This window comes from Schistocerca cancellata, chromosome 8 (genome assembly GCF_023864275.1).
Source record: "Schistocerca cancellata isolate TAMUIC-IGC-003103 chromosome 8, iqSchCanc2.1, whole genome shotgun sequence".
NCBI classification, from domain to species: Eukaryota; Metazoa; Arthropoda; class Insecta; order Orthoptera; family Acrididae; genus Schistocerca; species Schistocerca cancellata.
The window spans coordinates 298,652,186-298,672,312 of record NC_064633.1 but is presented as its reverse complement, the minus strand read 5'-3'; positions in this window follow the sequence as shown (position 1 = coordinate 298,672,312).

Below are 20,127 nucleotides of genomic sequence, written 5' to 3'. Positions count from 1 at the left end.
CTGCAGCCTACATCCTTCTGCATCTGCTTAGTGTATTCATCTCTTGGTCTCCCTCTACGATTTTGACCCTCCACGCTACCCTCCAATACTAAATTTGTAATCCTGTAATGCCTCAGAACATGTCCTACCAACCGATCCCTTCCTCTAGTCAAGTTGTGCCTCAAACTCCTCTTCTGCCCAATTCTATTCAATACCTCCTCATTAGTTATGTGATCTACCCATCTAATCCTCAGCATTCTTCTGTAGCAGCACATTTCGAAAGCTTCTAATCTCTTATCGTCCGAACTATTTATCGTCCATGTAGCACTTCCATACACCGCTACACTCCATACAAATACTCTCAGAAACGACTTCCTGACACTTAAATCAATACTCGATGTTAACAAATTTCTCTTCTTCAGAAACGCTTTCCTTGCCATTTCCAGCCTACATTTTGTATTCTGTCTCCTTTGACCATTATGAGTTACTTTGCTCCCCAAATAGCAAAACTCCTATACTACTTTATGTGTCTCATTCCCTAATCTAATTCCCTCAGCATCACCCGAGTTAACTCAACCATATTCCATTACCTCGTTTTTCTTTCGTTGATATTCATCTTAATTAAAGAGACCTTTGGAGATAAGAGAACCACTTGTATGAACATCAAGAGCTCAGATGGAAACCTAGTTCTAAGCAAAGAAGGGAAGGCAGAAAGGTGGAAGGAATATATAGAGGGTCCATACAAGGGCGATGTACTTGAGGACAATATTATGGAAATGGAAGAGGATGTAGATGAAGATGAAATGGGAGATACGATACTGCGTGAAGAGTTTGACAGAGCACTGAAAGACCTGAGTCGAAACAAGGCCCCTGGAGTAGACAACATTCCATTGGAACTACTGACGGCCTTGGGAGAGCCAGTCCTGACAAAACTCTTCCATCTGGTGAGCAGGATGTATGAAACAGGCGAAATACCCTCAGACTTCAAGAAGAATATAATAATTCCAATCCCAAAAAAAGCCAGTGTTGACAGATGTGAAAATTACCGAACAATCAGTTTAATAAGCCACAGCTGCAAAACACTAACACGAATTCTTTACAGACGAATGGAAAAACTGGTAGAAGCCGACATCGGGGAAGATCAGTTTGGATTCCGTAGAAATACTGGAACACGTGAGGCAATACTGACCTTACGACTTATCTTAGAAGAAAGATTAAGGAAAGGCAAACCTACGTTTCTAGCATTTGTAGACTTAGAGAAAGCTTTTGACAATGTTGACTGGAATACTCTCTTTCAAATTCTAAAGGTGGCAGGGGTAAAATACAGGGAGCGAAAGGCTATTTACAATTTGTACAGAAACCCGATGGCAGTTATAAGAGTCGAGGGACATGAAAGGGAAGCAGTGGTTGGGAAGGGAGTAAGAGAGGGTTGTAGCCTCTCCCCGATGTCATTCAATCTGTATATTGAGCAAGCAGTAAAGGAAACAAAAGAAAAATTCGGAGTAGGTATTAAAATCCATGGAGAAGAAATAAAAATTTTGAGGTTCGCCGATGACATTGTAATTCTGTCAGAGACAGCAAAGGACTTGGAAGAGCAGTTGAACGGAATGGACAGTGTCTTGAAAGGAGGATATAAGATGAACACCAACAAAAGCAAAACGAGGATAATGGAATGTAGTCAAATTAAGTCGGGTGATGTTGAGGGTATTAGATTAGCAAATGAGACACTTAAAGTAGTAAAGGAGTTTTGCTATTTGGGGAGCAAAATAACTGATGATGGTCGAAGTAGAGAGGATATAAAATGTAGACTGGCAATGGCAAGGAAAGCGTTTCTGAAGAAGAGAAATTTGTTAACATCGAGTATAGATTTAAGTGTCAGGAAGTCATTTCTGAAAGTATTTGTATGGAGTGTAGCCATGTATGGAAGTGAAACATGGACGATAACTAGTTTGGACAAGAAGAGAATAGAAGCTTTCGAAATGTGGTGCTACAGAAGAATGCTGAAGATTAGATGGGTAGATCACGTAACTAATGTGGAAGTATTGAATAGGATTGGGGAGAAGAGAAGTTTGTGGCACAACTTGACCAGAAGAAGGAATCAGTTGGTAGGACATGTTCTGAGGCATCAAGGGATCACCAATATAGTATTGGAGGGCAGCGTGGAGGGTAAAAATCGTAGTGGGAGACCAAGAGATGAATACACTAAGCAGATTCAGAAGGATGTAGGATGCAGTAGGTATTGGGAGATGAAGAAGCTTGCACAGGATAGAGTAGCATGGAGAGCTGCATCAAACCAGTCTCAGGACTGAAGACCACAACAACAACAACATATTCATCTTGTACCCTCCTTTCAAGACACTGTCCTTTCCGTTCAACTGCTCTTCCAAGTCCTTTGCTATCTCTGACAGAATTACGATGTCATCCGCTAACCTTAAAGTTTTTATTTCTTCTCCATGGATTCTAATACCTACTCCGAATTTTTCTTTTGTTTCCTTTATTGCTTGCTCAATATACAGAATGAATAACATCGGGGAGAGGCTACAACCCTGTCTCACTCCGTTCCCAACCACTGCTTCCCTTTCATGTCCTTCGACTCTTATAACTGCCATCTGCTTTCTGTACAAATTGTAAATAGCCTTTCACTCCCCGTATTTTACCCTGCCACCTTCAGAATTTGAAAGAGAGTATTCCAGTCAGCATTGTCAAAAGCTTTCTCTAAGTCTACAAACGCTAGAAACGTAGGTTTGCCTTTTCTTAATCTAGCTTCTAAGATAAGTCGTGGGGTCAGTATTGCCTCACGTGTTCCAGTATTTCTACGGAATCCAAACTGATCTTCCCCGAAGTCGGCTTCTACCAGTTTCTCCATTCGTCTGTAAAGAATTCGCGTTAGTATTTTGCTTGTTATTTCAGCTTAATAGCTCGTTAAAAGTAGATTAACTCTCTACAGTAGATTGTTTACTTAGGATGGATAGGATGTGTGACTGCTGTGTACCGACGCAGGAGAAACTGGCCACTGTTCGCGAACAGCTGAACGTGTTGATGGCCGCGGTCAGCCGTCTACAGGCTGCTGCCTCGGAGTGTAGCGGCAGTGGGGAGTCTGGTGCGTCGCATCGTACACCCTAGGTGTTACATGCTTCACCCACAGTCCCTGCTGTCGAGGCATCTTCGCGGGTACTGGGCGCGGTTGGGCCACCCTCTCCCCAAGGGGAAAGGCGGGTTCAGCGGCGTACGCGGCGCACGAGGCGGAGGGTCAATGTGGAGGCTGGCTGTGTGGCATCGCCCGCTCTGCCTGTGAGTGGACATGTGGTCGCTGCTTCAGTCCGAGCAGGCACACGGGGGGAAGGGGTTTATTAGTTATGGGGAGCTCCAACGTTAGTCGGGTGATGAACCCCTTAGGGAAATAGCGGAAAGATCGGGGTAGAAGGCCAGTGTTCACTCTGTCTGCTTGCCGGGGGGTCTCATCCGAGATATGGAGGAGGCCCAGGCGGCGGCGATAGAGAGCACTGGGTGCACCCGACTGCAAATTGTTGCTCATGTCGGCACCAATGACTCCTGCCGTCTGGGTTCAGAGGTCATCGTCAGTTCGTACAGGCGGTTGGCGGAGTTGGTGACTGCGGAAATCCGTGCTCGCGGGGTGGAATCTGAGCTAACTATTTGTAGTATCGTTCCCAGAACCGACGGCGGTCCTCTGGATCGGAGCCGAGTGGAAGGCTTAAACCAGAGGCTTAGACGATTGTGCGGAGATCTGGGGTGCAAATATCTCGACCTCCGCTATCGGGTGGAGAAATGTAGGGTCCCCCTGAATAGGTCAGGCGTGCACTACACGCAGGAAGCGGCTACAAGGGTAGCGGATTACGTGTGGAGTGCACATGTGGGTTTTTTAGGTTAGAGAATTCCCTCCCTAGGCCCGAGAAGATGCCTCCTGAGAAGCGGCAAGGTAGGAGTATGCAAAATGCAACAGGGAATAACAATATTAACGTGCTAATAGTAAACTGCAGGAGCGTCTATAGAAAGGTACCAGAACTGCTCTCATTAATAAACGGTCACAATGCCCACATAGTACTAGGGACAGAAAGTCGGCTGAAATTAGACGTAAACAGTAATGAAATCCTAAACTCAGACTGGAATGTATACCGCAGAGACAGGCTGGACAGTGAAGGGGCAGGCGTGTTTATAGCGATAAGAAGTGCAATTGTATCGAAGGAAACTGACGGAGATCCGATATGTGAAATAATTTGGGTGAAGGTCACGGTTAAAGTAGGTTCAGACATGGTAACTGGATGTATCTATAGGCCCCCTGGCTCAGCAGCTTTTGTGGCTAACCCCCTGAAGGATAATTTGGAAAATATTTCGAGTAGATTTCCCCACCATGTTATAGTTCTGGGTGGAGATTTTAATTTGCCGGATATAGACTGTAAGAAGACTTTGGAAACAGGTTAGAGACTATGGGTCAAGCTGCTGGAAAACCATTCTGGAGTGTAATTAGCAGTCTTCGAAAGGGAGGTAAGAAGGAAATGACAAGTATTTTGGACAGGTCAGGAAAACTGCTGGTGAATCCTGTGGATGCCTTGGGCAGATGGAGTGAATATTTTGAAGAGTTGCTCAATGTAGGTGAAAATGCGATCAGTAATGTTTCAGATTTCGAGGTAGAATGGGATAGGAATGATGATGGAAATAGGATCACATTTGAGGAAGTGGAAAAAATGGTCTATAGATTGCAGTGCAATAAAGCGGCTGGGGTGGATGAAATTAAGTCGGAACTCATCAAATACAGTGAAATGTCAGGTCTTAAATGGCTACACAGGATAATTGAAATGGCCTGGGAGTCGGGACAGGTTCCATTAGACTGGACAAAAGCAATAATCACACCAATCTTTAAACATGGAAACAGAAAAGATTGTAACAACTACAGAAGTATCTCTTTAATCAGTGTTGTGGGTAAAATCTTCGCAGGTATTGTTGAAAGGAAAGTGCGAGTATTAGTTGAGGGCCAAATGGATGAAAATCAGTGTGGGTTTAGGCCTCTTAGAGGTTGTCAGGACCAGATCTTTAGCTTACGGCAAATAATGGAGAAGTGTTATGAGTGGAACAGGGAATTGTATCTATGCTTTATAGATCTAGAAAAGGCATATGATCGGGTTCCTAGGAGGAAATTATTGTCGGTTCTACAAGATTATGGAATAGGAGGCAAACTTTTGCAAGCAATTAAAGGTCTTTACATGGATAGTCAGGCAGCAGTTAGAGTTGACGGTAAATAGAGTTCAAGGTTCAGAGTAGTTTCAGGGGTAAGACAAGGCTGCAACCTGTCTCCACCGTTGTTCATATTATTTATGGATCATATGTTGAAAACAATAGACTGGCTGGGTGAGATTACGATATGTGAACACAAAATAAGCAGTCTTGCATATGCGGATGACTTAGTTGTGATGGCAGATTCGATTGAAAGTTTGCAAAGTAGTATTTCAGAGCTAGATCAGAAATGTAAGGACTATGGAATGAAGATTAGCATCTCCAAAACGAAAGTAATGTCAGTGGGAAAGAAATATAAACGGATTTAGTGCCAAATAGGAGGAACAAAGTTAGAACAGGTGGACGGTTTCAAGTACTTAGGATGCATATTCTCACAGGATGGCAACATAGTGAAAGAACTGGAAGCGAGGTGTAGCAAAGCTAATGCAGTGAGCGCTCAGCTACGATCTACTCTCTTTTGCAAGAAGGAAGTCAGTACCATGACTAAGTTATCTGTGCACCGTACAATCTTTCGACCAACTTTGTTGTATGGGAGCGAAAGCTGGGTGGACTCAGGTTACCTTATCAACAAGGTTGAGGTTACGTATATGAAAGTAGCTAGGATGATTGCAGGTACTAGTAGATGGGAACAACTGCAGGAGGGTGTCCACAATGAGGAAATCAAAGAAAAACTGGGAATGAACTCTATAGATGTAGCTGTCAGGGCGAACAGGCTTAGATGGTGGGGTCATGTTACACGCATGGGAGAAGCAAGGTTACCCAAGAGACTCATGGATTCAGCAGTAGAGGGTAGGAGGAGTCGGGGCAGACCGGGGAGAAGGTACCTGGATTCGATTAAGAATGATTTTGAAGTAATAGGTTTAGCATCAGAAGAGGCACCAATGTTAGCACTGAATAGGGGATCATGGAGGAACTGTATAAGGGGGGCTATGCTCCAGACTGAACGCTGAAAGGCATAATCAGTCTTAAATGATGATGATGATTGATGATGATGAGGATATAGACTGTGAGACTCAAACGTTCATAACGGGTGGCAGGGACAAAGAATCCAGTGAAATTTTTTTAAGTGCTTTATCTGAAAACTACCTTGAGCAGTTAAACAGAGAACCGACTCGAGGCGATAACATATTAGACCTTCTGGTGACAAACAGACCCGAATCATTTGAAACAGTTAACGCAGAACAGGGAATCAGCTATCATAAAGCGGTTACTGCATCGATGATTTCAGCCGTAAATAGAAATATTAAAAAAGGTAGGAAGATCTTTCGGTTTAGCAAAAGTGACAACAAGCAGATTTCAAAATACCTGACGGCTCAAGACAAAAGTTTTGGCTCAAGTACAGTTAGTGTTGAGGATCAGTGGACAAAGTTCAAAACCATCGTACAATATTCGTTAGATGAGTATGTGCCAAGCAAGATCGTAAGAGATGGAAAAGAGCCACCATGGTACCACAACCGAGTTAGAAAACTGCTGCGGAAGCAAAGGGAACTTCACAGCAAACATAAACATAAACACAGATAAAGCTTTCCAGACAAACAAAAATTACGCGAAGCGAAATGTAGTGTGAGGAGGGCTATGCGAGAGGCGTTCAATGAATTCGAAAGTAAAGTTCTATGTACTGACTTGGCAGAAAATCCTTAGAAATTTTGGTCTTATGTCAAAGCGGTAGGTGGATCAAAACAAAATGTCCAGACACTCTGTGACCATAATGGTACTGAAACAGAGGATGACAGACTAAAGGCCGAAATATTAAATGTCTTTTTCCAAAGCTGTCTCACAGAGGAAGATTGTACTGTAGTTCCTTCTCTAGATTGTCACACAGATGACAAAATGGTAGATATCGAAATAAACGACTGAGGGATAGAGAAACAATTAAAATCGCTCAAAAGATGAAAGGCCGCCGGACCTGATGGGATAACAGTTCGATTTTACACAGAGTACGCGAAGGAATTAGTCTCCCTTCTTGCAGCGGTGTACCGTAGGTTTCTAGAAGAGCGTAGCGTCCCAAAGGATTGGAAAAGGGCACAGGTCATCCCTGTTTTCAAGAAGGGACGTCGAACAGATGTGCAGAACTATAGACCTATATCTCTAACGTCGATCCATTGTAGAATTTTGGAACACGTATTATGTTCCAGTATAATGACTTTTCTGGAGACTAGAAATCTACTCTGTAGTAATCAGCATGGGTTTCGAAAAAGACAGTCGTGTGAAATCCAGCTCGCACTATTCGTCCACGAGACTCAGGAGCCCATAGGCACGGGTTCACAGTTAGATGCCGTGTTTCTTGACTTCCGCAAGGCTTTCGATACAGTTCCCCACAGTCGTTTGATGAACAAAGTAAGGTCATATGGACTATCGGACCAATTGTGTGATTGAATTGAAGAGTTCCTAGATAACAAAATGCAGCATGTCATTCTCAATGGAGAGAAGACTTCCGAAGTAAAAGTGATTTCAGGTGTGCCGCAGGGGAGTGTCGTAGGACCGTTGCTATTCACAATATACATGAATGACATTGTTGATGACATCGGAAGTTCACTGAGGCTTTTTGCGGATGATGCTCTTGTATATCAAGAGGTTGTAACAATGGAAAATTGTACTGAAATGCCGCAGGATCTGCAGCGAATTGACGCATGGTGCAGGGAATGGCAATTGAATCTCAATGCAGACAAGTGTAATGTGCTGCGAATACATAGAAAGAAAGATCCCTTATCATTTAGCTACAAATTAGAAGGCAGCAACTGGAAGCAGTTAATGACATAAATTATCTCCGAGTACGTATTAGGTCTGATTTAAAATGGAATGATCATATAAAGTAGACCGTCGTTAAAGCAGATGCCAGACTGAGACTCATTGGAAGAATCCTAAGTAAATGCAATCCGAAATCAACGGAAGTAGGTTACAGTACGCTTGTTCGCCCGCTGCTTGAATGCTGCTCAGCAGTGTGGGATCCGTACCAGATAGGGTTGATAGTAGAGAAGATCCAATGGAGAACAGCGTGCTTCGTTACAGGATCATTTAGCAATTGCGAAAGTGTTACGGAGATGATAGATAAACTCCAGTGGAAGACTCTGCAGGAGAGACGCTCAGTAGCTCGGTACGGGCTCTTGTTGAAGTTTCGAGAACATAACTTCACCGAAGAGTCAAGCAGTATATTACTCCCTCCTACGTATATCTCGCGAAGAGACCATGAGGATAAAATCAGAGAGATTAGAGCCCACACGGAGGCATACCGACAATCCTTCTTTCCACGAACAATACGAGACTGGAGTAGAAGGGAGAACCGATAGAGGTACACAAGGTACCCTCCGCCACACACCGTAAGGTGGCTTGCGGAGTATGGATGTAGATGTAGATTACTAATGCTGAAATGTCAGTGGACGCCTCAGGATAAAGGACCAACTAAACCGGCATGAGAAGACTCTGGGTAATTATCACAAATCATTTATTGCTTCATAAAAGTTCTACAATACCTCCCACAGATAAATCTTATAGCTCTATTGCCTGACAAAACACATTCCCACTGAACATTACCACCATAAATGTAGAGCATTGTTCAAACATGCATTAAAAACGTAAACTGCTCAATGCAGAATTACAGATGAGCAACAGACAATAGGTTCATTATAAATAAATAAAAAAGATAAATTTCTTACAACTCTGACCATAGTGAATCACTTGATTTGAGAGCATTCAATGAATCAGGGAAGTCTCCTTGGCATTTCAAGTTATGTTCAGGCAGGGAAACCACGTAAGGGATAGGTGCGGAAGGACACGCTTGAACAAGATGAAACAATATTGGGCACAACTGGGTAAATTAACGCCCGATTGCTACGATATAGAAACTCAACTTATAAAGGATGCTGTAGCAAACCAGGACGCCTTAACGTCTCAGAGGCTACTGTGAGACGCAGCGACGTGCCGCCCGCACGTACGTACACAGCCAACGCGGACAGGCTACGCCTGGTGGACCAGCTGGGAACAAATAAACCTCGGAACCACGCCTCCAAACGCTACGAACAGCTCGGAGGGCCGAGAGAAAAGATGCAAACATGTAAATCACACTTCATACTCATGGGATATAAGAAATTTCTCACATCTAGACCAAAGCTCTACGTGGGAGTGGCCCCAAGCCCCGCCTAAACCTTCCATGTTACAGTCAGAATTTTACCAAGAATTATTGATGATTCGCGGTTAATTTTACAATAAAAAATAAAATTTAATGTAACAATCATACAAAACCCTCAGCCAAATTAACTCAACGGGCTTAGAATGTAACATGCAAATCTTAAGTGCTGGCACTCAAACAATTACAATCGTATTCATATTTGAAGGAAATAATTTCCTTGAAAGGAAAAATCTCAGCAGAGGAAGGGAACCCAATTATACAAAGAGTCCAGATCCACTGGCTGCTAGTGCTGGTTTACCATAGCTGTAGACAATTATATAGTCGCCACATAAGTCAGGGAAGCAACAACTGGCATTAATAATCAGACTTAGTTTCGACCTCAGTGGTTACTAACACACGTGGCGGCCTAGAAGATATGACAATTAATATCATACGCAGCTGACAAATAAGCAGATATTGAACAACAGAAATGTGGCACTCAAATAATGACAAACAGAGGTACCAAAAGATGAACTTAGCTGATGAAACAGAATGATGGAGAAACACAGGCAGTCCAGCGTAATGGAAGCAACTTGAACAGGGGAGCACATGCGGCAATCAAGTAACGAGTACCTTTCCCCCAAGGGCATACCAGACTGCATTAGAAAATGAACAGCACTCCAACATCCATATCAGCAGCTACCCTCAATGCAGGGTAGATCGGCTGCGTCGACCTTCGGCTCAAGTATTGCCGATCAACATGGCTTTAGTGACGACCCGCCACTTAGAGAATCGTTCGGCCTCAAACTCCGTGTACAGCCCGCCGAACGTTGCATGTGCTAATGTCTCTCTGTCGCCTGACTACGACCGACTGACGGCCAAAGTCGTCAACAAGTTGCCCATAGAATTACAACCAAAGACTCTATTATGAGGCTACCAGAGGCGGACAGCGCCAGTAAGCAAGGATGTAAAACACAGAAAGAGCCAATACGGCTGAGATATTTCCATATTAATACATCATTTCGCTTATAAAACTTCTGGTTCTTTGTTAGCTTTTGGTCAAAATATTTCGTTCTTTTCCAGGATTTCTCGACGGTGGTGATCAATGCTTGTCATACCTATTCATCCTAAGAATCACTGTTCATCCAAACATGTGGGATTATATTCACATACTTCTTTTTCTCAAATTTTGTCAACATCAGTTCTACGAGAGTACAGTTAGTTAATGATTGTGCCAGATTGTTAAAAATTTCCTCAGATTGCCAGAGATAGTTAATCTAAGCTGTTTCCCAGTTATGGCAGTAAGTTGTTACAAACCCATTCATTTAACAGATAATCAAATGGTTCAAATGGCTCTGAGCACTATGGGACTTAACATGTATGGTCATCAGTCCCCTAGAACTTAGAACTACTTAAATCTAACTAACCTAAGGACAGCACACAACACCCAGTCATCACGAGGCGGAGACCCCTCCGGGAACAGATAATCCATCCCGCGGAATTTGCTTTGGGATGATATCTTGAACTAAGCATATAATTGTACTGATTACGTCCAAACTTTGATTTTGCAGGTTTGTTATTACTCCGTTCTTGAAAAATTTATCTAGCACTTTCTACAGGTATGCAAGATGTTTATGTCATGTTGGTGCTGCTATTAAAGAGACATCAACAAACAATATCACGTGGTCCCAAATAATGAGAGCGTAGGATAGTATTTAGGGCTATTATAAAGGCACCAGAGCTCACATTGATCCCAAAAGGCAACCTATCGACCTGGCAGCTACTTCTGTAAAACATAAATGCTACATACTTGCAGCTATGGTCTAGCAGCAGCGTCTTTGTAATCTAAACGCATTCTGTACTCGGGTTAGAACACCGAAACCACTTAAATTTTGAATAAAAATAATCAGCAATTGCGGACGAAGACTTCCGGCATTGGAAGTTACCCTATCTCTGCCAACAGCCTTATGAAGGAGAGCATAAAAGCAGACTGATATTCAGGGCACTCTCTTGAACTTGGGGTGGGAAAGTACCCCTAAAGGCAAAATAATCAGCATGGAGATGCAGAATGCAATGGAAGCCACTGCATTAAAGACACCTTATGAGTATCAACAGCACATGTAGCCGCTTCCAGAAATGTGCCATGATGATCTCTCCATTGGCAAATGATTCCGGGCTAGTCCCCAGCCGGATCTCCAGGAGGGGCCTACCAATGGAGATGTGACCATGAGAAAATAATTGAATAATCAACAAAAGGATAAAGTTCTACGAGTCGTGGTGTGCAATATCAGAAGTTTTTAACTGGTAGGGAAGTTAGAAAAACTGAAAAGAAAGTGCTAAGGCTCAATCTATTTATAGTGGTGGTCAGTGAAGTGAAATGTAAAGAAGGCAAGGAATTATGGTTGAATGAGTACAGGATAATATCAGCAGCAACAGAAAATGGTTTAACGGTAGTAAAATTCGCTGTGAATAGGAAGGTATGGCACAGAGTGAGCAACTGTGAACAGTTCAGTGATAAGATTGTCAGAAATGTCAGTACACTAACACCGACAAGGATATTTCTGGTATACATGACGTCGTCGAAAGGCAAAGATGAAAATAAAGAGAAAGTGTATGAGGATACTGAACGGGTAATTCAGTACATAAAGGGAGATGAAAATCTAGTTGTCACACGGGGTTGGAATGTGGTGGTAGGAGAAGAAATAGAAGAAAGGGTTACTGAAGAATTTAGGCTTGAATCTAGAAATGAGAGAGATCTGCAGTAAATTTCAGCTCGTAATATCTAGTACTCTTTTCAAGAATCACAAGAGGAGAAGGTATACTTGGGAAAGACCAGGAGACAACGGATGGTTTCAGTTAGATTACATCATGGTCAGGCACTGATTCCGAAATGAGGACTCTGGATTGTATAGTGTCACCTGCAGCCAATATAGACTTAGATCACAATTTAGCGGTGATGAAGAGTAGCCTGAGTTTTAAGAGACTAGTAAGGAAGAATCAGTGCGCAAAGAAGTGGGATACGGATGAGATACGTTCTCTGAGGCTACAGATACTGCTATAAGTAGCTCAATCAGCAGTTCGGTGTAGATGAATGGACATCGCCAAAAAGGGCAATCACTGAAGGTCGCAAGAAAAACATAATAGCAAAGAAGTCAACTGCGAAGAAACCATGTGTAACACAAGATATACTTCAGTTGATCCAAGAAAGACGGAAATACAAAAATGTTCAGGTAAGTTAAGTAATTCTGAAATACAAGACACTTAGGAGTGAAATAAATAGGAAGCGCAGGCAAGCTAAGGCGAAACAGCTGCATGAAAAAATTGAAGACATCGTAGACGATGGCTCAAATGGCTCTGAGCACTATGCGACTTAACTTCTGAGGTCATTAGTCGCCTAGAACTTAGAACTAATGAAACCTAACTAACCTAAGGACATCACACACATCCATGCCCGAGGCAGGATTCGAACCTGCGACCGTAGCGGTCGCGCGGTTCCAGACTGAAGCGCCTTTAACCGCACGGCCACACTGGCCGGCTCATCGTAGAAGATATGATTGTTTGAAGGACTGACTAAGCGTATAGAAAAATCCAAACAACCCCGGTGTAATTTGAAAGCAAGGGTGGTGACATTAACAGTGCTTTGGGAATTCAACAGTTAAATGCATAGCAGAGTGCGGATAGGGGGAAAGAGTACATTGAACGCCTCTATGAGGGACAAAACTTATATAGTAACCTGCTGGCAGAAGACACAGGAGTCGATATACAAGAGATAGGGGATCCAATATTAGAAGCAGAATTTCAAAGGGCTTTGCAAGACCTCTCGAATGAGGCTGTGGGGACAGATAACATTCCATCAGATTTCTAAAATAGTTGGGGAAGTGGCAACCAAACTATTCATGTTGCTGTGTAGAATGTGTGACTCTGGCGATATAGCATATGATTTTTAGAAAAACATCATCTACACAATTATGAAGTCTAAACTAGCTGCAAGTGCGAGAACTATCGTACAATCAGCTTAATAACCCATGCACAGAGTTTCTGACAAGAATAATATATAGAAGAAGGTAATGAAAATTGAGGGTGTGCTCTATGACGGTCAGTTTCGGTTTAGGATAGGTTAAAGCACCAGAGAGAAAATTCTGACGTTGCCGTGAGTAATGGAAGCAAGACTGAAGGAAAATCAAGACACATTAAAAGGATTTGTCGACCTGGAAAATGAGTTATACAATGTGAAGTGGTGCTAGACGTTCCAAATTCTGAGAAAAATAGGAGTAAGTTGTAGAGAAAGAAGGGTAAAGTAGAATACATACATGAGGATAGGTAGGAGTGAATATAATTTCGCTAGTTCCTGGCTGTACATTGAGGAGAATTTGCATTTGGTTGCACCCCTCTCTCCTATTGCAATCTTTCAGCACGAAGATTTTCCACTGTACATATGTTGTATTATGACCCATTTTGTTTTGAGTGCTGGTTTTTTCAAGACAATTTCGATGTATAATTAGAACAGTGAAGCATTTTCCATTAGTTGTAGTAGCATGTATTGGCTTCGAATACTTAGGCTGCTGGTTGATGGTCAAGCAATGCAGGGGAAGGCGTCTGTACCGACCTCTAACGCCAAACAGCGATAGATACATTCCTCGTCTGTATGCTTACAGGTAACACACGTATTAAACTTCTCTTTGTCCAACACCAGCATCTCGTCAGTTGAACACAATTCCTGCGAAAAATAAAAATAGTGCCTTTTGAGTGGTACAGAGGAACTTTTTCCCAACAGGATCACACCGGTTGTATGGCATAGTCAGTTTTAGAGTTTTATTGCTATTTTACTCACTCCTTGTGTAGCACCATGCATTGTGTAATTGAGACCGATCTTTATGATTAATCTCTTCAGTTTCCTGACCAAAATAAATGAAGTACATCTACGTAACCTTCCTCTCCAACACCTAGAGAGTTTCCTTGTATTGGGAGGGAGAGGGGGGGGGGGCGCACTTGGGATTTCCTTCCAGAGGGACTGACGTTAGAGTCCCACAGAGAACACCGCCATTTTGACTGTCTTACCAGTTCACGGGTGAGGGTATAGTGGGACGTTAGTACAGTTGTGGGACAAAGAAATTTCCACCTACATTCAAAATTCCCTCCCAAATTCGGAATAACAACGCAACATCTTAGGAAAGTACATGACATCATCCAGGGGTGTGGGTAGGGCTTGAGTGAGTGGAGAGTGGGGCTAATTCATTGATCAATTTAATTGATTTGCATATTAATTTGCTATCAAAATTACGGTCATGCGGCGCTTACCCTGGTAATTGTGTTTACCGTGAGAATTTTAGGTAAGTCTTCTGAAATCCATGATTGTTGCTTGCGCTGGTTACGAATCCGTCTCTTGTGGCTTGTGGAGTTCTTAATATGTTTATGAATTACGTCTATAGAGAGAGAATGGCTTCCAATACATGATTTAATTTATCAGCGACATACATAGGAGCTTTTCCTTTAAAACATTCGATGTACGATGGTTGACTGAAAAGTAATGCCTCCACCTTCGTAAGTCTTCAACGGCTGGCAGCATTGGTATGCGGTACGCTCTTCTTTACAGCTGCATACTTTCAACGGTTGTGTTGTTAGAGTGTAAAATGTGGAACCCTGGGCAGACGGTCGGTCAATGCGATTTAAGCAACTTGCAGTCATTGAATTCCTGACAGTAGAACGTGTCACCCCAAAGGAAATTCATCAGAGATTGAAAGCAGTTTATTGTGATAGTGTTGTGAGTACTGTGCGTCGTTGGGCGAGTAGGTTTAAAGATGTTGAGAGGGGAACATCTGACCTGCATGACAAACAAAATGTTGGACGTACTGTGACAGGAACCACCGAGTCTCACAAGCAAAGTGTTGACAGATTGATTCCGGAAGATAATCGTATCACTCAAAGAGAAACTGCAAGCACAATCGGCATTTCGGAAGAATGTGTGGGTCACATTATTGCTTTGCTTGGCCATCGGAAGATCTCTGCACGATTGGTACCCTAGATGCTGACTCCTGAAATGAAAGCGCACAGACTTGAAATCTGCCTGGAACTCCTCTTGCGTTACGAGAATGAAGGTGACGCCTTTCTCCATTCAGTTGTGACAGGAGACGAAACGTGGGTACACCATTACGACGCAGAGACGAAACTTCACTGTATGGAATATCGACACAAAGACTCTCCCCAGAAAAATAAATTCAAGAGGCAACCCTCAGGTGGAAAAATCATGGCCACAGTGCTCTGGGACGCAGTTGGTGCTATCCATGTTGATTTCCTTTACCGTGGAAGCGTTACATCACAATGCTGCGAACTCTGAAACGATTGCTAACAAAGGTTAGAAATAAGAAGGGAAATGTTTTCCTGCACCATGACAATGCCAAATCACACACTTTACGTGCTACCACGGCAGAACCTCAGAGACTGAATCTCACCACCATACGGGATTCTCCATACAGTCCAGATTTAGCACCGTCCGACTTCCATCTCTTCCCGAAAATGAAAGGCGATCTGCCGGCACATCATTATGCTTCTGATGAAATGTTGAGAGAAACAGAGTGGTGACTTCTTCCGTGACGGCGTCAGGAAACTTGTTCATCTTTGACAGAAACGTTTCCAATTTGCTTGTGATTATGTGCAAAAGTGAATATTGGAAATTAAAGTGCACATTCTAAGGATTATTTCTGCATTTGATTTATTAAAGTATTCCCTTCCAAACCCAATTAACCAAGGTGGAGGCCTTACTTATCATTCAACCCTCACATCTGGAATCGACATTGGTTGATCACAGTATTGCGTTTCCTTCTAGACATTTCTCGAAGTATCTATGTAGTCAAAATTGTCTGAAATGGCTCAAGGTTACAGCCTTTCCTTCTCAGTACTTCCTGCGCTCCAGTGTAGCGGCAGCGTCCTAGCCGAGAGAACGTGCAGCAGAGCAGCAGCAGCAGCACTTGTGTGATAAACTGTAAATTTATTTGGTCTTTGATTTTTGTTTGTTCTTCTGCAATGAAGTGCACTGTACATGTGAACTTTTTGTGTAAACAAGTGATCAGAAAATCAATCGCAGTTTTTTGTTTTTGCATAAGTCTTGTAAATATGGTTTTGTAAGGCGGCTTCCTAGCGGATATTTTCCGTGCAGAGAAATTTCTGGTACCGTGCGCCGCGGAATTTGAATCCGCGCCAGACGTCATAGACGTCGAAGACCCCTAGAGGTCTCTGCACCATCGCACCGTAAGCTGTGGCGGCGGGCGCCTCCTGGCCCTCTTTTAGTTCAAATGGTTCAAATGGCTCTGAGCACTATGGGACTCAACCGCTGTGGTCATAAGTCCCCTAGAACTTAGAACTACTTAAACCTAACTAACCTAAAGACATCACACACAACCATGCCCGAGGCAGGATTCGAACCTGCGACCGTAGCGGTCGCGCGGGTCCAGACTGGAGCGCCCAGAACCGCTCGGCCACTCCGGCCGGCCCTCTTTTAGTGTGAGGGCACCACAATGGAACACGTGGTTCCAGCGGCCAATAGCGGCGCCCCCGATAGAGTACTCAAGCGCCTGCCGCTCTCTCAGCTAGCCAGTCTAAACTCACGAACGTCTGTGGACACATTGCCTCGCGTTAGACATCTTACTTACTTTCTTGTTCTGTGTACGAGTGGACTTGTTTGTTAGGTTTCCTTGTGACTCAGTTGTTCGATCTTGTTGTTGTTCGTTCTGTCCTTCGTTGGTCGTGTCCATCCTATTCCGTTGTGTTGTTGTTCACGGGCCTCTCCGTGGGTCCCGCCGTGCTTTCCGTCATTTCAACCCTGCGACCGTCCCGGTCGCAGCTACAATAAAATTTATCTCTTTTTAATTGCTTGCAGTCTCAGAGTTTAGTGAGAAATCAGCACGCCCACTTTTAATGTTACTTTATTCTCCTTTGGTATATTTTCAAACTCAGTAGTGCCGTTTGAGATCTCATATCTATTTAATACACAGTAGGATGTGGCTAGGGGACTGTGCTTGCTGTGAGCGGACACAAAGAGAGGTGGCTGCTGTTCGCAAACAGCTGGAAGCTGCGTTGGCAACCGTCGACAAGCTTCTAGCCGATTCTCGAAGTTGCGGTGACGTCGGGGCGCCAGTGACGAGACCTGCGACACCATTGGTGTCACTGAAATCCACTGGTGGCCCGGACGTCTCTACGGCTTCCGATACGCAACATCTGACCAGTCCGTCCTCACTCCAGAGTGGGTGACAGGCAGTGCTGTGTTCCCCTGTCACTGGGCGGAAGGGGAAAGAGGGAACAGGCCATACGGCTGGTTCCCTACGTCTTAGCAACAGATAAGAGGTGCTTCCCAGTGTTGATGGTAACTCTGAGCCAGCACGGGATGCCTCCGTTGTTGAGCCAGCCGTCGATTTCCCTGCTCAATCCGGACAAGTACAGTGGGTGGGTATGCTAGTCATTGAGAGCTCCAATGTTAGGCAGGTGATGGAACCCCTCATGGAGATAACAGGCAAGGCGCGAAAGAATTCCGGTGTGTATTCGGTATGTTTGACGGGAGGTCTCACTCGTGATGTGGAAGTGCCCATGCCGGCTGCTATCGAGAGCACTGGGTGCAACCGGCTGCATGTAGTGGCACATGTTGGCAGGAATGACTCCTGCCGCTAGCGTTCTGAGGCGATCCTCGGCTCCTTTTGGCGGCTGGCTGATTAGGTGAAGGCAACTAGAAACGCACATGGGGTGCAGGCTTATATGTCTATTTGTAGCATCGTACCCAGGGTTAATAGCGGTCCTCTGGTTTGAAGCAGAGTAGAAGGTCTAAATAAGAGGCTCAGACGACTCTGGATGCGAATTTCTCGACCTCCGCAATCGGGTGCAGAACTGTAGGGTTCCCCTCAATAGGCAGGAAGCGCTACTAGGGTAACGGAGTACATGTGTCGTGCACATGGGGCTTTCTTAGGTAAGGAGACCCCTCCCTTGTTAGCAAACACGATTTGCCTCTTAACTCAGCCACAGTGACCTCAGAGAATCTTGGTCCTCACAGATCAGAGATAGAAAAGATTAATATGATTTTAGTAAACTGTCGGAGCTTTCAGGGAAAAGTCCCTTATTGAAGGTTAATGCACAGACAGTACTGGAAAGAGAAAGCTAATTGAAGCCAGAATTCAATGACTACGAAGTCCTAAGGTCAGACAGGAATGTTTATCGTAAGGATAGGTTAGTCGCCAATGGTGGCAGCGTGTTTATTACAGTAAAAGAAATCGACAAAATCTAGCGAGGTTATCACGGCTTCCAAATGTGTATTAATCAGGGTGAAACTGAGTATCAAAGAACGGTCAGAAATGGCGATCGGATGCTTTTATAGACCACCTGGGTCAGGATCTGTAGTTGTAGAGCACTTCAAACAGAGGTTGCAGATTGTCATTAGTAATTTTCCTTTATCATGTCGTTGTAATGGGGGATGACTTCAACTTGCCATCAAAACTGGTGCCAGGTACAGGGAATTGTGTGGCATTGTTCTGGATGTCTTGTCCGAAAATTGCCTTGATCAGCTGAACTTATAGAATCTGTTAGCGTAGGGGAAGGTATCAGTGATCATATGGCTATGTCAGCATCAATGATGACGGGTCCTACAAGGAATGTTAAGAAAGGTAGGAAAATGTATTTGCTCAGCAAGGCTGCCAGGCTACAAATTTCAGACTATCTCAGCAGTCAGCATCAAGTATTCGGAGATAAGGACGAAGATGTGGAAAAAAAATGGAAAAAATTCAAATGCACCGTTCAATATGCCCTAGACAAGTATGTACCCAATGAGGTTTTAAGGGATGGGAAAGATCCACCGTGGTTTAATAGCCGTGTTAGAAAAGCGCTACGTAAACCAAGAGCACTTCATCTCAGATTAAAGGGAAGTAAAATCCTAGCTGACGCACAAAAGCTGAACGAAGCAAACAGGAGAGTAAGAAGAGCAACGAGAGCAGCATTCAGTGATTTCGAAAGTAAGAGGCTGTCAACCGACCTGAGAAAATCCCTAAGATATTTTAGTCGTATGTAAAGACAGTAAGTGGGTCAAAGTCATCTATTCATTCTTTCAGCGACCACACCGGTATCGAAACGGACGATAACAGACAGAAGGCTGAAATACAGAATTTCAATCGTCGTGCGAACGTAGAAATGGCTGATATTGAGATAACCGCCTGCGGAATTAAAAAGCAGGTACAATCGCTTAATAGTGGAAAGGCTACAGGACCAGATGAGAACCGAATAAGATTCCATAAAGATTATGCGAAATAACTACTCCCTTTCTAGCAGTAATTTATCGTACATCGCTTGAGCAACGTCAGGTACCAAACGACTGGAAAAAGGCATAGGTAATTCCGGTTTTTAAGAAAGGCCGTAAGACCGATCAACACCATTATAGACCTATCGTTGACGTCAATCTGTTGTAGAATTATGGAACATGTTTTACGGTCGAGAGTTAATACGCTCTTGGGAAATGAACAGCTCCTCTATAAAAATCAACATGGATTCAGCAAACAGAGATTCTGCGAAACTCAGCTTCCTCTGTTCCAATGGGGATTGCAGTGGACAATGGCGTTCAGGCTGATGCCGTATTCCTTCATTTCAGTAAGTCATTTGACACCGTCCCGCACTGCCGTTTATAGAAAAAAATACGAGCTTACGGAGTATCGGAACAGACCTGCGATTGGGTTCAAGACTTTCTTGAAGATAGAACTCAACACGTCGCTCTTAACGGACGTAAATCGGCAGATCTAAAGGTCATATCCGGAGTACCACAGGGAAGT